The following is an 18326-nucleotide window of genomic DNA, read 5'->3' on the forward strand; positions in this document are numbered from 1 at the left end:
TTCATTATACTATTTTTAACTTTGGCTGTTTACATTGTGGAGAATGCATATGATGTGGCTGGCTCACTGTACCCGAACAGCTACAAGCAAAATAATCGCTCTAAAGCTATAGAATTTCTTTGTGAATTACGCACAATAATTAAATTGATTCCGCAGTATATACGAACTTTAATATGCTACACCTGCTGCCCTCGTATAATGCTCTTAATTAAAAGCAAGCAATACGAACAATTCCATTAAATTATGGCACCTCTACCACTTCTATTGTTTTTAAAATCTTTTTGTATATCGACTACAATTTATCATTTTAATAGACAACATTTAGATGATTGATTGCAGAAGCAAGTATCATGTTATTTCCGTTCAAACAGAAAAAATATTTGGAGTCCACTCAAAATGAAATCGCAATAAAAGAATAATTTAATTTTTGTAGAAGTGTGGGAAGTCAAAGGCTGCTCACCTCCGTTCATTCACCTTTTTGGGGATATGTGACTTTTACAGAATTATCGCCAATTTACCCAGCAAGGCATCAAAGGGAAAACTCGTGTTTCCACATCATTGCTCGGTGACTGTTGCTTCTCAGGTGAGAAATCATCATCATTCATCAGTGTCAGATTGAATATAAAAACCTTTCTGGTCAACCACAGGGGAAATTATGTTTCCTTCAATAAATAATTGAACTGTGACAGGTTGAGATTTCTGATGATTGCATTGGCTTTTGTAATTTTGTATTAAAAGACCTTTTAGGTCCTTCGATTTAGTACAATTAAGAGGCTTAGATTTGCTTTAAATATTCCATTCCACCTTATCGTAAAATGTTGAGCATTTTCATTCTTTAAGCTTGCGACGGTTTATTGCCATGTTACCAATGCTTTTTATGCAGAATTTAATTTGCATACCTTTACCTCAGATTTAGAGTCCGGATAAAAGGCTGTTCACACCTTACATTGAAATACTCTTTAATATATCCCTGTAAGAAGCTTTTCAGCTTCGCATATTTATATGCAAAGCACACGAAGCCGGATTTTTCAGACATATCCCTTCTATTATTAACTTCGAGTGCTGAATTATTCAGCTGCGGCCCTGTCCTGTTCTATTTCCGAATGCTAAACGATATTTTAAATATTAAAATGGTTCGACGTTATGACGGTGAACTGCGGCTACAACTATTTGTACGCTGCCAGCTGGCACCAATCCATTTTTCCTTTTCCATCCGTTCACTTCCGCCACAATTACAGCTACATTGTGTGGTGGCCCTTTGCCAGATGTTGCCACAATCATGAAACGTAATAAAAGTCCCAGCCACACTGTACTTGGGTCCATTCTTGGCATAATGAGACATAACAAAAGTCGTTTTCTTTTGGGAAGATACGCCTTATTGACTGCTAACACGACAATTGCTGGAGGACATTTTCTGACACTTACTTTACGGCCAGACAGCCAAAGATTCACAATCTTAAAGCAAAATATATAAACCAGTTGCGCAATCATCTGGTTTGTATCGATTCCTGAGTGCAGACGACATAAATCATGATACCTTTTCTAATTTTTTTATTACTAGAAGATATATGTATATATTAAGACCTATCTTGTCCATCTTGCCCAAAGAATTCTGTGCTGGCGAACAGATTGAACAGACAATCGGTTTGAGTTTTATGTATCTGAGTTTGTCTGAATCTGTTCATGATTAAAGTGATTACTGTTTGTTTTTACCTCGCCCACTTCTGCATCTAGAGCATTTCCAGATTGCTTACACATTAAATTATAAACATTTTCTAGCTAACGGAAATTGGGCAGCGGCGTGGAAAAGATCGCCATAAGCCGGAAGTGCTTCTATTAAATAAATTAGCCACTCGTATTTCTACTTATCATTTTTGGATCATATATAACATTAAATCTAGCCATTAAAGCTTCCCATCTCGCCAGCATTTTCATTATTAAAGGAAAATAACAAATTAAAAAGAGAAACATCTGGCGAAAATGCTATACCATAGCCATCTGGAATTATAAATGAATATAAGACGGTCCAGAGCATGTGAAGAAGTTAGCTTATATGCGCCTTATGGTAAAACTTTTGGTTACATATGAGTTAAGCCACCAGCTCATTCCCTAAACGCAATAAAATAGTTGGTGATTCTCTGCAAAAACAGTGAAAGGTCTCGACCATCTCTTTGTCTGGTTGGTATTTTCCAACTTATCAGAATATTCACTTAATGAATACAAATACAAAATCTTTAATTTCTGCCTTATTTATGTATTTTGAAAAGCTTTCGCATTTGAAATTTTTTTCAATTAAAAGTCTGAAAAATCCTAGTCAGCAAAATGCCACTTCCAGGAAGGTAAAGCATCGTTTGGTGTATGCATTGGACAGGTGATGTGACACAGGATGCGATGACCAGCATAGATTAAAAACAGCATCTTGTTGTTTTTATTTTAACGATGGCTTATGCAAAACGCCATGCAACACATGTCGCCCCCGGGTTGGGGTATACACATAACTGTCCAGCAGCAGCAGCAGCAGGAGCCGTAACTTTTATAGAAGGCCAATCATCAGATGCTGTGCATTCATGGCGTAATGCTGTTTTTATTAAAGCCAGCTTATCCTTTGCTTCCTGTCACGCGGCTTCACAAAATGAAATGAAAATTCCCTTTGGCAACCACAGACGAAATTTATAATTTTATGTAATTTATTAATTTGTAGCTCTGTTGATGATGTGGTAGAAATACATATGACATATGAACACGTTATCAGAGAGCTCTGCCATAGCCCTTTTTGTGCACTTGTGCACTTCAGACTCCCTGTTGGCGATGAGCTTTATTGCTGCTGAAAATGGGAAATATTTGACGCACTGCAGACAGGCAAAAAAAATGTCTGTTTGGTCGAAAGTCAGAAACCTAGAATATTCCAAATATCAGCTTTATTTGCCACAGAATTATATGAACAGAGCTTCACTCCGATTCTTTAAGCATTTCGCTTATTTCATCAGACGTACGTGTTGCGATAAACATAATGAGATAAGCCACTCAGCCACAAGGAATTCACAATTCTAATCTCTGAACAACACTTTTCGCATAAGCTGCCAGGAACCGTGTGTAAAAGATTTCCACAACGTTTAAAAATGTTAACCATGAGAGTGAAGCCAGCAGGAAACAGGCAGCCCACAGTCTGTCGCTCTTCCGTTGCTTCTCTCTCAGGTGACAAGAGACAAACTTTGTTTTAACAGCCACACATCTGGCTCAACACGCCCAACAAAAAAGCCGCATCAACATTTGGTGTCGGCTCCCTAATCTGGGCATTAAACACCTACTTATGCGCTCAGACATTATTTTCAAAATTTTAAATTGTGAAATGTTAATTTTCTACCGCACACAAAGGATTCATCGCGCATTATAGGCGCATTAATTAGCGTAAGTATTCATACAATTTGTATACGATTTTTTATTGATATTAAATAAATGAAATAGTTTCTGGAATGTTGTAGTGATATGTACATATGTAACGTTATGTTATATATATATAAATACATATATAAGACTAAGAACAAACAGATAATACCAATGTCTTTCTTTTAGATGTTCCTATGTCATTTCTTTAGTCCTTGCTACGAAACTTAACAAACTGATCTCAAGCTCTTCCAAATATGCAAATAAAATGGAAATTTATTCATTTATTTTCACATGCAACTGTTGAATTTTCCATATCATTCCGGTCCGATGGAAGAAAATTCATGTTTCAAAACTTTATGAAAAGCACTCTTTTTATTACCACTGACTGAGGCAATACCCGTATTCCAGCTGACCGAATCCAAAGAGGGAGGACTTCAGTACCAGAGAAATGCTCCAACAATTATTAAAATGGCTTTTATTACATACATGCAGCACACACACAGACACATATATAACTGCACACAAAGAAATGAGGGTTGAATACGTGACTGTTGGTAATTTGTCTGTGTGCACACTGCGTACACGTAATGTGGAGCATACAAACGCCAGGAATTTGAAACTGCCTTGGCCTCATGGAGGGTCTCCACCAACCAGGTTCTCTTCCTGCCGCAGTCCCTCTCATTGTCGATTCATGTATGCTAATGTTGCCTGCCTTTTGCCTTGTGGCCTTCTTTTGTACTTTATTATGCTTTTAATTATTTCTTTCTGTTCGTTCTGTGCCTTTATGCACATTTCATTATTCCCATCAAATACGACAACTATGGTGTCCCTCATAACGCATCAGCTGCACGGGAAGCTTGGTTACACAGCATGGAGTTACACATAACCATCATGACTAAATTATATGCAAGCAATTGTATTCAGAAAGTTTTACAAATTTTTCAATTCATAACCAGAAGGGCGGATCTTGGTACGAGTATGTGAAGAATATTTCACACTCGTGTCATGACCACAACTACATACGAGTGTCACCGCTCCTTTTAAGGCTCGACGTGTGAAAAAATGAATGCTCAAGCGAAAAACGAGCTGTTACTTCCCAGTCATTCAGGACTGGAGTGGAGTGACATATGTCAGTGCTGATAGGGACACAGACAAACGCCTCCGACGACGCGACGGGGTAAAAGCAAGCACGGAAAATGTCAAGTGGATGGTGACAATAGAACAAACTACTTTCGCTCCCATCGCAATCATCATCATATTTAACACAAGCTGCCTGCCAGAGGTATGGAACAAAATATGAGAAATATTTTCGAGACTGGCTGCTTCTGGGTGGCGTCGGAAACAAATGATGTTATTTTTCTGACGAAAAGATATAAGCAACAATTTCTCATTGTCAGGAACAATGCTTCCCGCCTGGAAATTTCAACCTGTATAAAATCATACCTTCCTTTTTTTTTGCAATAATATCTGGCATTAAGAAAAAAAAATTATATTATCCATATAATCAAGCCCTGGAAAAACTTCTTGCGGGAATAAAACTGTGCTATGGGAGTCGATTCGATTACCGATACGGCAATAAAATGTAATTAGTATGCCAGCACACACGCATTTACAGAGCAACGTCAACATATTTATGGTCGATGACTGGTCGAAACAGAAACAGCAGTACTCCAGAAGGAATATAATATAACTAATAACTATAAATATAATGTAAAGCATACTTTTGAAAAGAAAAGCTCTCACAAGTGCTCCACGACCATCAAAGAGCAATGGAAAAAACTTCAAAGTGTATAACCCTAAAAGTTTGAGGAAAATAAAGGAGATGTTAAGGAGCTACAATAAAATCGGAATGAATGCAATTTAGAGAAAGACCCTATAAGTATATAGAGTGAAAATAAAAGCTTGGTGATGGAATAACGCATGCAAGTAAATCGAATTTGACGAGATCGACTGTTGCATGATCCAATATGTTTCGAAGGATTGAATACATTTGCTTGACTATGTACATTGATTGCAGTGCGCCAAGGGGTTTGAGCAATGTCGTTTGACAGCGACCGAAATTCCTGGCACGACCTTAAAGTACTCAACTGCCCCCATGCCCCAGCGGAAATTGGAGTGCACGCAGTGGAGGTTGTGCCTGCCTGTCCATCAGTCTGTCCATCAGGCAAAGTCCCACTTGTCTGATTGTCAGTTTGCCTCTATTGCAATTCCCTCATCCCCATCGAGCGGGTCTGTCTCCACGTTTCTTTGATGCGCCTTTTGCCCGCGTAATTGTGCGTAGCAACAAAACCAATAGCCAACATCCCAAACAGCCACTAACGCAGTCCATTGAAGCACCATCCCGCACATCGGGAAATTGCTTGTTTCCTCTGCAAAGAGTTGGACGGGAAATCGACATTCAAATTGGCATGGGATTGGCCATGCATTCGCTGGCGCTCCGAGGATTTAAACAGGGCAACATTGTTGTACGTTATCGGATATCCACGCAATCAATACGATATATTTTTTTGACTAAGTGGTAACAATTAACAATCAATTAACAGGCGTTCCTGGGGTATTATTTATCAGCTAAAATGGCGAGTACTTTAAATTAATATACAAGTTTCAAAAAAAGTATCCGTTCTTCAATAAATTTGTAATGTTTAATCTTCTTAATAAAAAATAGCGTTTATTGCAGCTTTAAGTGGTAAACAAGCTCTTCCATTTTAATTAACTCAAATTTAAAATGGTTTGGACTGTCAACAAAATAAATCAAATTAGTTCTAGTTCAAAAATCACAGAACAGGCCACTACTCTTTTTTGGGTTCTGGTGGGTGCTGTTGCAGCCTAAAAAATAATTTATATTTCAAGACAACACTTGCACCCTATTTCATCTGATATTCTCAGTATATAGCGGCGTATTTGCATGTAAAGCTTTTTTGACTGTTTTTTATTCAATAAAATCCATAGGCTCTTAAAAAAGGTTCCTAGTAAGTTTGTGAGTTAAGTGAGGCAACAGGGGAAAAGGTTTGCTCCTTGATATAAGATCGTGCTACCTGTCAGCAAACAATAATATCAACAACAACAACAAAAATCTGCATTTTCATCTAAAAATTAATTAAAGCCGAAGAACGTACAGTCAACAAAGCATTTTGCAGACAAACCCTAAATGAAGCTGGAATAAAGTTGGGCTGCTGTCCGTGAGTTGTGGCAACCGTAAACCTGCTGCCCAAATCCCCAATTTAAAATACGGCACACAAATATTTACTTTGGTCCCACAATGAAGCAGCTGGTGGTTCCGTAAGTTGGAAAATGTAACAAAAGGTGGAGGAAAAAAAGAAAAAGGTATTCGAATTTGGTTGTTATAAATGGTTTTAGTGTAAGGTTAAGGTACATTTTTGGGGATTTAATCAAGCCAAGTCCCTGCAGCATGTAAGTTGAAACACAATTTTCAGATACTGATGGAATTTTCTCTCAGCTCACGAAAGTTCTTTGTACAGAACAAATCTCTATTGTGTACAAAAATCATCAATTAGATTGCCATTCGGTGAGGCATGCAGAAACACTGCCCGCTTTACCGTACCTGCTACCATTCATTACTTTGGCTTGCCGCATTGCATCCGCAACTTGATTACAAAAGTTTCGTTACACTCACGCTTTTTGTGGAAATTTAATTATCACACAACATCACGAGTCCTCTGCGGTTGCTGCGCGTGCTGCAAATGCAATTTCCGTGCTAAATATTTTCACAAAGCGAATACTTTCTTCTTTTTAAAGGATTTTCCATGTGCAGCAGCTATATTCTTTTCTTTTGAAACAGCTGCATAGCTGAAAATAGTTACACAGTCACGGCTAAATTTTTCGCATACCAAAATTGATATTGAAAATTGCCCGCACAGCATAGACATTGCACCTGCAATCAAATTCAGTTTTCATTCAAATTGGATTCTCATTATTGGCCCCAACATTTGGCAAAGCAATTAGCACGTAACTCGCAGTGGACCGAGAGTTTAATTGGATTGCTTTGTGGTTCCCAGTGAGAATTTAGAGCCTGAAAAACACCAACATGTCGCACTGTTGAATTATGACCACAGGCCATGCCCCGATGCGGACACAGAACGTGGCCACTGAGGTCAATGTGGCAGTGGCTGACATCCGGGCCGGCACACGCGGGGATATTTAACACCAAATACATACCAAATATGCCAAGCCTGTGCCCAACCCACGGATTTTTCAAGCCTTTACAGATGGATTGACTAATGGTAGGCGTAACACGGAGCCGCTTCAAATACGAGTACATGCTGGACTCAACTTTTTGGAATTTTACCGCACCTTCAAACTTTTATTATTTGGGTACTTCTAAAAGATAAGTTATTTTCATCCAAAGCTAATACAAAACTCAGCAAAAAAAATTAAGACATAAAAAACAAAAAGAAACGTAAAATTTGTATAAAAGAGAAAGAATCTGTTGAATTATTTTTTGTAAGGCATTTTTAAGCGAGTTAAATTCCATTTAAGTTTATGGATAAGATCGGAATGATTTGTTAAAGCATTCTTCTGCTGTTGAACAAAGTGAAATAGTCAACGAGCACTGTGTGGAAAATTCAATTAAATTCCATATTTTATCCTGCCTTACCTCTCTTACATTACTCTGCGAAAATGTATATGATACTGATACTTAATATTTAATTAAAGTTATTGCATGTACGCCACGCAGACATGACCACATAAAGGCAAATACACAAAGCTCTGTATGGCGCCCTGCCAGACAAAGTAGGTTAACTTTATGGCGGGGTTACGAACCTCTATAAAAACGACTGTTTCCAGGCGAGGGCTTTGGCCATGAGCTGTCGAAAAGGGCAGCAACAGTAATTACCAAATTAAAGGTCAGACAAAACAATACTCGAAAAAAACATTCAATGCGTCTGGCACGTGCCTGCGCTGTGGTTTTGGTTACAGAAAATTCGATTTTCTAAATATAACTAAAACTAAAATAATTAATTTTAATGAAAGTCTAGTAAAAATAATCTGGGATGAATTAAGGTAAAACAAAACAATACTCGAAAAAAACAATCAATGTCTGTGGCACGCGCCAGACAAATTCAACACCAAGAAAAAACGGAAATTTTCCTGTCTGTAGCGTGGAAACACTGCAAAATTTGAATTTTGTGGCATTGACGTATCGCGTGCACTGGTATTCTGTAGTGTAAAGTGAAGCTCACATGTCGTATGTTTATTTATCCATTTCCACAGACTCAAGTGTGGCCAGGAGTGGGTTGCCTCTTCAATCGGATTGAAACACTGACCGTTATGACTGCAGCTGTCAAAGCTTCTTGGAACTGTGGCACAACTCAATTAATACCTACATGCATAATATGTAATTTCGTTTGAAAATAAAGCTGGAGAAGATGTAATCGAATGGCAGGCTTTCTTCACCCGAAATTGACTCTTAACCAGCTAAGCCTTAACCTGTAATCCTCTTACATTTAGGTAATAAAATGTGCTCTTAAGAAATGGGGAAATATGTAATTAAATCACAGGAGTTTCAGCGGCATCGAATCTGCTGGCTAAGTCATATCTATAAGGCACAGTTTCAGTAAGCCAATAAGAAGACGATGAAGCTGCCAAACACATTGTCCTGTTCCATAGGGAATCCAAGAGAAAACAGACAATGCTGAAACGGAAGTCGATGCCGCCCAAGTCTTTGGCCAAATGAAGTAAATGTTTTGTTCATTTTGTTTGCCATCTTCCCATATAAAGCATTGTGGTCTCGGTCTGTTCTGCCACCCATAAATAGCTTATAAAAGACTGGGCCACCGCTTTTCATATTCCGTCAGGAGTCTTCCAATTTCCATTGTTAGCGGCCATCAATGAGTACTTGGAAGAGCTTCTGCTGATGCTCCTTTGCCAGTACTTACTTAATTGTTGGGCTTCGCCATGGCTTTAGCCCAGCAACAATCGAATCAGAAAAGCAGGAAACCAACCAACGAGACGGCAAGTCCATTTTAACAGCTAGCACATCGTTACTTTTATGACAATTGAAAACCAAAGGGAGGAGATACTTGTATCTGTTCCAGCAAACAATTAAAATAAATAAATTAAAAAAGGCTAGTGGTCCCCTGTTAAAAGAAAGTCTCTTCGACTCCCAACCCCACTGGTTGGGTAAGAAGGCATCATTATGATTTGGGGAATCTTTATGAGTAAACTTGTGAAGGAAAATACAACTGCGCTACTTCTGTGGGTTCATAGCTTCATACCTTCCACCCTTTCCCAAGCACGAAATGATTTATGACGAGTACATACTCACATGCTAGCAGCTTTGACACTTATAAGCCAGCAGCATTATCTTTTCATAATGATAAATCAATCAATTTTATCCGATTACGTATTATCCCAATCATTTTCATTGTCAAATGTTTATTTATCCTAATAGCTATTTAATATTTTCAAAATATTTACTGTTCAACAGATGTTTAAACTTTAAATACATAGTTCATTGTTCTGGAATATGTATTCATCTGTTTTAAGTTTTCTTCGTAATTTTTAGTTTAACTCATTTTGCAGATCCCACGACCTCAAGTGAATTTTATGTTGCCACGACCCTAATTTGAATGTGAATTCTCTCCCCAAGGGAAACCAAAATTTCACGCACTGTGCACACTAAAATGTATGTAAATACATACATGCATTCATATATGACCGACCACTATAAAATTGATTATAGAATTGAATTTTCTGAACTGCAGCACTGAGGAAATTTCGTGCGGATGAAAAAATGCGAATTGCATTAAAGATTTTCAGTTTCAGAATGATGATGCGTTTAAATTTGCATATCAATCAATACCAGAACCAAAGAACAAAAGTCTAGTTTGTTGAGTGATTTCATTAAAAATTTGTTGTCGTTTAACTTAATCAAATTCTGCGCCCATGATGGGCGTTACGGCCAAAAACTACTTAAAATGCAAATTGAATCAATTAAGTGTGTAAATATTTACAAACGGTATTAAGCGATGTTTGTAGATCATGATTTCCCTTATGTAGCCATCCATGGGATGTACTTGCAAGTACATTGAACTTTAGTTATGCATGGCCATATAATCTTTAGTCATTTATCTCATTTTTATCTGTCTCCCAAAATTTTCCTACTCTGGATGCTCCTTATTTTTCCTGCTCTGTTTAAAAAAATAACTTGAGAACTAAAAGAACTTAAAGCCATCATCAACAGCTCATTTCTCATGATACGAGTATTTTCTACACTTTATCTTCTACTCTTCCATTTTCTCTAGTGCATATTTCTATTCATTTTCACTAGTCAAGCGGTGGGGCTTGCAAACAATTTTTCATAGTTTTTCCACTTTGCAGAATGCACTTCAGTATGCAACCGGCAACTCTTAGAAGTTGTAAACTCTCTGGCAATGTTGAAATGCTTTCTTCATTGGCCCTTTCAGTTGCAGCTGCAGTCAATGTCGACAGAAAAAATATTCCTTTTCAGTTTTAAAAGTGGTTCTTTACATACTTTTTACTTCAGCGAAAATATATAGCAGTGAAATGCACTCTACAAGAGAAGGCACAACAGTAAAAATATCTATTGTGCCACATGAAAAATAATAATGACACGAAAGAGAATAGTGAGTGATTAGCAAATTGAAATTACCCCACTAGAGGAAGGAAACACGCGATCAAGAGCGCATGCAATTTCAGAGCGGGACACGCGAGGAAGAAGATTCATGGCATCGGGGAAAGACACGCGACTCTCTAAGAATATGTGCGGAGTCTATTATTATTAGTGATGATCTAATCATAAGCTACCAATACTTCAAGTATCTTATTTTCAAAAAATTTTTGTACGGCATAAGAGCCAAAGTACCAAATAAATTTTTCGTTTTACAACGAAAACTATTCTCAACTATTTTCCTTCGGATGACCCATAGAAGATGTCAATGAGAAATATATGCAAAAACAAACCAAAGCAAAAACAGTCTAGCGGCTAATTTAACGAAAAATTAAAAGTGAGAGGTGTCCAAGGAGAATATATGCTGAAGGGGGTCCTCAATATCTTCTTAGTTCCCCTATAAAGGAATTTGTTTATGTTCAAGTTTCCTGACCCCTCATTCTGTTTAGATCCCTCTCAGACAACCCAATCTCATGCACATATAAAGAAGCAACAATAAGCCAAAAAAAAAAAACGAAAATACTTTTTTGGATATCCCACAAAAATCAAAAGTACTTAAACGAGTTTAAAGCAGACTACTCAATATTTAACCCACATTGAATTCTGTGGCAGAAAGTCTGCGACCACACTAAAAGAAAACTTCCGTTCTCTCTTTTTGTTTTGGTTCCTGGTAGTTGGAAAAGTTTGATTAAAATGCCGTCGACAGAGAAACTCAAGTTGCAGCGGAACAGATTGGAAAATGTGATGGCAGTTAGGAAATTGGGTTTATTTCGGGCACGTACATGGCTGGCTGCCTTAAAAGAAATTGCCATTAAAGTGCAGTTTTTGTTGCCAATAGAGTGCAGTGCTTTTAAAAATTTAAAAATAAAACATCATAAATAAATAAAATATCAGACATAGCTTCTACGATATTTGAACTTGACTTTTTGAAATGGATGGACTATAAAACACTAATTTTCTTACATCAAATAGTTTTCACTAAAGAACCAGCATACCTTTACCAGAAACTTAATTTCGCTAACTCTGCGCGAACCAACAACATAAAGAGCATTCGATACAAAACATTGAATTCAGAACGGCAATATTTTATAAATGCAATTCGCATATGGAACCAGCTTCCCCATCATGTAAAGTCATTGAGCAACCCAACGCAATTTAGGAAAAATTTAAAAACACACCTACAATCATAACACATAAAACTAAAAAAAAAAAAAAAAATATATATATAAAAACCTAAAATAAGAATAAAAATGAAAAAATGAAAAATTGAGTTTAAATTAAAGTATATTAAATATTATATTAAATATTAAATACAAAATAGATGAAATAAATTAATCTTGATGTATGTCAAATATTGTTTAGAAATAAGAGTAAATATTGTAATTGTAACTATAACTCTTCTGTGACTAGTGCATTAAAAATAAGTTTTACTTGTAGCACTAGGAAAAATCAAAATAAACATAAACATAAAAAAAAACAGATTTTCTGGAAACATTTTTTATTTACTTTTTTCATCCAAATCACTTCAAAGGATAAGCAAAACGGAGAGACCGGAAAAAATTAATGTCAAAGGCTCTATCAGAATGGTGAAAATGTCTTCATAATGTGCATTTGTAACCTTATTAATGCTGGCAATTTAAAACCTCTTCATTGCTTGTCCCTGCAAATAATGAAAAGAAAATGGCAGAACATGGAAAGTCTCAGTCCTGTTAATGCACTTACCATACTCCTATACGGACGATGAACTCGAGCTAAGCAAAGGTGAAGTTGTGTGTATTGGTTTGATAAAGAAATTTTAAAATATACAATATAGGTCGAGTGGAATTAGGAAAGTGAACCAAGCCAGCATACAGAAAATAAGCTCCAGAGCTGACCGTTAAGTAGTTTTATATAAGCCGAGAGTCAGTTGTAAAACTAAAAGCAAAATAAAGCAAAACTTTGCAGAAAAAAAAATTCTGAAAGGACATAACACATAACAAAAAACACACAAGAGAAACAACGAAGTCTGAAATTGTAATACAAAATTTCAGATAGCGCAGCTGGTTGGAAAAAGTTGACGAGGTTAGTCTCAAAATTCAACAACGTCCAGACCAGAAATGAAAATGCGAAAACTGCCACAATAGAGAGCAAACAGAAAGAAAAAAAAAAAAAGCATAAGCTGCAAAATGGATAAGTATCGAGCTCCGAGGAGACCTCATTGAGAATTCTGTGAAAGCACTTGTCATAGTGGGTGGTATAATGTTTTTAAAGAGCGTTTTTCTAGTATCCGCCGCTCGTGTAACTATTCCACAATTCATTTATGGTCAAATGAAATTAATGACCAGTTTTCGGATAAAATAAGCCCGTTAGAAAATGTCTACCAATTGACTTTAATTTCAGCTTAAATGCTGTAATTATTTCTGATTCTGATTCATTTGTAGGACTGAAAGAAGCCGGGGCATCAGAATAGGCAATGATTATATATTATACAATACCCAATAGAAGGGGACATTCGTCCTCATTTGGAGCTCACTTGTTGTATCTGATTGCGTGAGAATCGATATCATTCAATCGAAAGTGGGTCAACGATGAGCAAACAGAAGGAAAACTCAGACAGTCAGATGCGCCAGTTCATGCTACTCTCTCCTTACACTCAATTACCTCTATTCGTTTCAGCCGACATAGAAGCCATTGGCCAATTCAGTTCTTAGGTTTGGTGGCACTGGAAAAAAGGGTGCGGAGTAGCTGGCTGCAAACTGGTCTAGTCTGTCCCTCATTGTGCTCCCTGGCACGCACAATTACGCGGCAAAAGAGCGCATCAGGCAGAGTGACAAAGATGGGGTGGGGGCATTGGCAGAACAGCAAACACATGAATGCGTGTACGTAGTTTCCACGTTTTACTCATCTTTTCTTTGCCACTGAGCAGTAAATAGGCGGTTAAACGGAAGTGTGGAAGATATGTAGTAGGACTCAGAGCAGAGTACTTTGTGGCACGTGATAGGGCTTGAGCCATCTGTCATATTAAACGGCCTCGGAAATTTTATATATTCCGCGTGACCCAATACTGACATCAGAATATGGAAATATATCCCACAAAAAAGTCAAACAAAAAAGTACAAGAGGGGAAAAGTCGAGAAAATTGAGTTGAGGTGATGTGACGACAGGGTCTCAAGGTAAGTGTTCGACTGCAAAGCCAAATTTAGACTGTTTAACATAATTATATGCTTTTTATCTACCTAATCAGCAAAAGATCACATACACAGTTCAACAATTAGAGTGGAAATGTCGGAATGGTATGACAAACAAGTTCCATATGAAGCATATGAAGTGCCATATTTCATTCTGTTGCTCTATCTTCCATGCGGACCATGTCAAGTGCATCATTAATAATGGCAATGTGCCAGATAGTTTCTACCCCGCCAGACACAGTCCAGCAGCTGCCATTCCCCTGCCAGATGTCCGCTCATATATTACAAGATGTGCCTAAGGAGGGGTCAAGCATCCAAGATTGAGTAATGGCTCACACATACAGCAAGATATTTACAGACAATGAACTCGGAAGGAAGGCATGAGGCTGGACATGGTCCAGTCCATGGAGTGGGTTTGTTTTGGTTTCCATTATTTGTAAAAGTGTTGAAGCTTGGACGTGGCTGGCATAGAAAAATATACAAAAAGAAAATCCTAAGGCTCACTTTCAATTTTCTTTTTCTTGTCCAACTTTAAATTTAGCAGAAAAATAAGTATAGGTAAGCAAAATAAATATTATGTGTGGTTTCGACTTAAATTCAAAATTGGGAAGGGTATACAAATAGTTTAAATGTGCTTCGTTGTATCTCAGCTTACATATATAAATATTAAGACCAATTTTAATACATATTTAAAATATCATTCCAGGAAACCAGAGAGAGCATATGAGTATGTGAGCAGGACTCGCTGAATAATTCATAGTTGAAGGAATATGATAGCCTACGGAGGAGCATTTTCATCATATGCAAATTTCACGTTTGATGTGCATACGACCAGTGTGCCCAACGACAATACAAGCCGCTGACGTCGTTGTCTCATGCATGGCTAATGTGAGTTAAAAAGAATGAGAAAGTCGAAATTCTAATTTACTTTCTGTACACATAGATGAAGATACACTCCAATGCACAGGATAACCAAGGGAAAACCAAAACAACAAACCCATTTTTTGTTGTTGTTTTGATCAAACTAAAAAAAATATTTAAAATTTCAAAACAAAAGTGGAAAACTTAAAGCTTCCAAATTTAATATATTATGTAACGGTTTTTTGTGGTTTTTTATTTAGTGATTCTCAGTTCTCACGCAGTCGGACAGACCAATAAATTAAGCAATCTAAAGAACAAAAATATCAGACTGATGAAACGATAGAAATACTGAGCTACAAAGAGTTCATGCATTCCGTTGTGTTTCCTTGAGTTGGATATCAAAAGATCATTAGTCGTTTCACTGTCAGAATCTTCCCGCTAAGCCATAAGCAAGGAACATCATCATTATGAAGCACATTTAAACAGGCAGCATGGAATAGCAACTGTTGTGAAAGTCAGCGCTTTTCCTTGACACACCCTTGTCTGGCTCTGTTGTCGCTGTTGATGATGATGACAGGCAAAGGTATTTCTTTGTTACAGAAAATGTTACTGAGATTGTCACCATCTATTCAAGGCTTTCAGCGCACTCAACTATCAGTGGGAATGTCACGAATGACAGATTCTGCGGTTTGTTAAGTAAAATGAAGATGAAATGTGGGGTAGTGACATGTGGACGTGTTCTATAAATACATGCCCCATTAAAGAATGAGCGATAATATTATTTTGTTCTTTTAGCTTTATTTTTATTATTATTTTCCAAATGCTAATTTAATCATACGGAAATTTAACTCTAAATAAAAACAAGAGCTCTGTGTTTTTCCGAAAATTAAAAGACAACTGACAGCAAAAAAACGCTGTTCTGGAGAGCGTAGGCATGGTCTGGGACCATCAAAATACACAAAATGTGCCAAATGTTGTCTGGCTGTCATTCCAGTTCAACATTTCAGAAAATTGCCTTTTTCTGACAGCCAAATGTATGTGTAATTATTCCTGTCCACTGTCGAAATGGACGGGGCGGGACTCTGGTCATTCTTTGTCGGCAAAATGCCCCCAACAATTATTATGATGGCTCCCTCCCACATGAATACTTTTGGGTCACGCGTGTGTACTAAAACTTGGAGTTCGCTTTACTACGTGACTGTTGGTAATTTTCGTCCACACTGCGTATACGTAATATGGCAGCAGCCCAAACTAAATGTCCTGTTGCACTGCTGCGAGTGCTTTGGGTTCTTTTAGCTCTCCATTTAGATTCTACAGGGGGGATTTTTTTTGGTTGGTTTTGTCCTTCCTGCTCCCCTCTTCAACGGCCTTTAACATATTATTATGGTATTTACGTGGCTCCCTCACCATTTTTCTGGTAACACAATGTTGCCAGGTTACAGGTTCTATTGTTTTTACTTTTACTTTTTGTTTCAATATTGTTTTTTTCTTGTGTTTATTGCCATTTTATTGTTATGTCTGCTGCTTTCATTCTCTTTCCTTTTATATGCAACACAATTTACATTGCGAAAGGTATACAAAGTTCCTTGTTGAATTGCCAGATCATTAAATATTCGGCCAAGGCGGAATGGAATGCGATGACTTTACACTGATAGGAAGATGGCTTTAAGCTTCTGTAACTTTTTCATTAGGTTGGGTAAGTTTAAGTTTTAGATCCACAACTGCTTAAATTAATGTTTCTTTATCAATATATATGCTCACATATGAATACTCACTTTACCCGTTCCTTTTAGTCCAATTCCATCCTATAATTGACAGCTGTTTCTCTTCGATCGTTATGATAATTGCAACTTTACACACTTTTTGATTAAGTAATTCACTTAACTGTAACCCTAATTGAGATTTAAATAGTAATTCACATCCTAATTAAGTTAATGGATAAATACAGAAAAAATTAAAATTTTATTGGAGTCGAATTCGTTTTACTTTGTGATTTTCATTTAAATATTCCTCTGCATAGGTTATTTCTACTATATTAACTGCGATGCGGGTTGACTCTAGGCTATATCATAGCACACGCGAGTAATTGTGGGTGAAAGGCCTTTAGCGTCTCGCTCCTTGGACAGTAAAGAGGTCGGTAAAAATAAAACACGCTAAGGGGTCCGCTGTTTGTATGGGTGTCAATGAATCGCTACATAGTATATATGTAAGAATGATTGTGCATGAGTTTATTAACTTAAATATACATAGAAAGTAATATATAAAGTATTTAAACAAAGTAAGGCGACTGGGGAGGACAACATATGGAATAAAATTTCTTTATTTAGTCTCCGTTGATTTAATTTTGCTTCCCTGCTAATTTTTCGCACTGGTTACTTGTATTTTTATTTATTCCTAATTATATATTTTATTTTACTGACACGTGTCGCGCTACGCAATCCCTTACGTAGTTCATCCACATGGCGTAATGTTCTTTACCGTACCGTGCCTCTCCGTTGCGTTGCTCATGAAAGCATTATAATGACTGAAGTCTCATCGGGCTAACGACTGAGAATTTCAGACCTTACAGCTGAGGCAGAGACTGTTGCAGAGGCAGCTCTGCTAACGGAGTCGGAGTCTGCGCAGGAAAAGCCGTGAAAATGAAAACAAAATTAACACGCCAATGGTGCCTGAGGCTTAAACCAAGGGCCATAGCTATGTATCGAATGATAGTTCCTAACTGAAAGCAAAGAAATACAAATTGTTTAATGGTAATATCTTTATAATAATTTAGAAGATTCTAGAAGTTGCTTGCGAAAGCCAACCACAAAAAATATCTCAACCTTACATATACCATATAAGTATCACTTACTTTTCTCCCATTATTCTTTGAGGAGAGCTGCACTACAATTCAACGGAATAATCCCTGAGCATTTCGCTAATTCCAAAGCGTTCGTGATACGATAGACTTAATGCGATGAGCCAACTCCTCCCCAAAGGATCGAGCACTCTAATCTCTTAACAACACTTGTCGGATAAGCTTCCTGGAAACGTGCGTAAAGGATTTCCACAACGCTTTAATATTTTCACAATGAAAATGAAACCAGCAGGAAAGAGGCAGTAAAGAGGCAGCCCGCAGTCTGTGGTTCCTCCGTTGTGTCTCTCTCAGGTGATAAGAGGCAAACTTTGTTTTAACAGCCACACATCAGGCTCATCACCTCTGACGAAAAAGCCGCAATCACATTTGGTGTCGGCCTTCTAATCTGTGCCTCAAACATCTG

This window comes from Drosophila obscura, unplaced genomic scaffold, assembly GCF_018151105.1.
Source record: "Drosophila obscura isolate BZ-5 IFL unplaced genomic scaffold, ASM1815110v1 contig_4, whole genome shotgun sequence".
NCBI lineage: Eukaryota > Metazoa > Arthropoda > Insecta > Diptera > Drosophilidae > Drosophila > Drosophila obscura.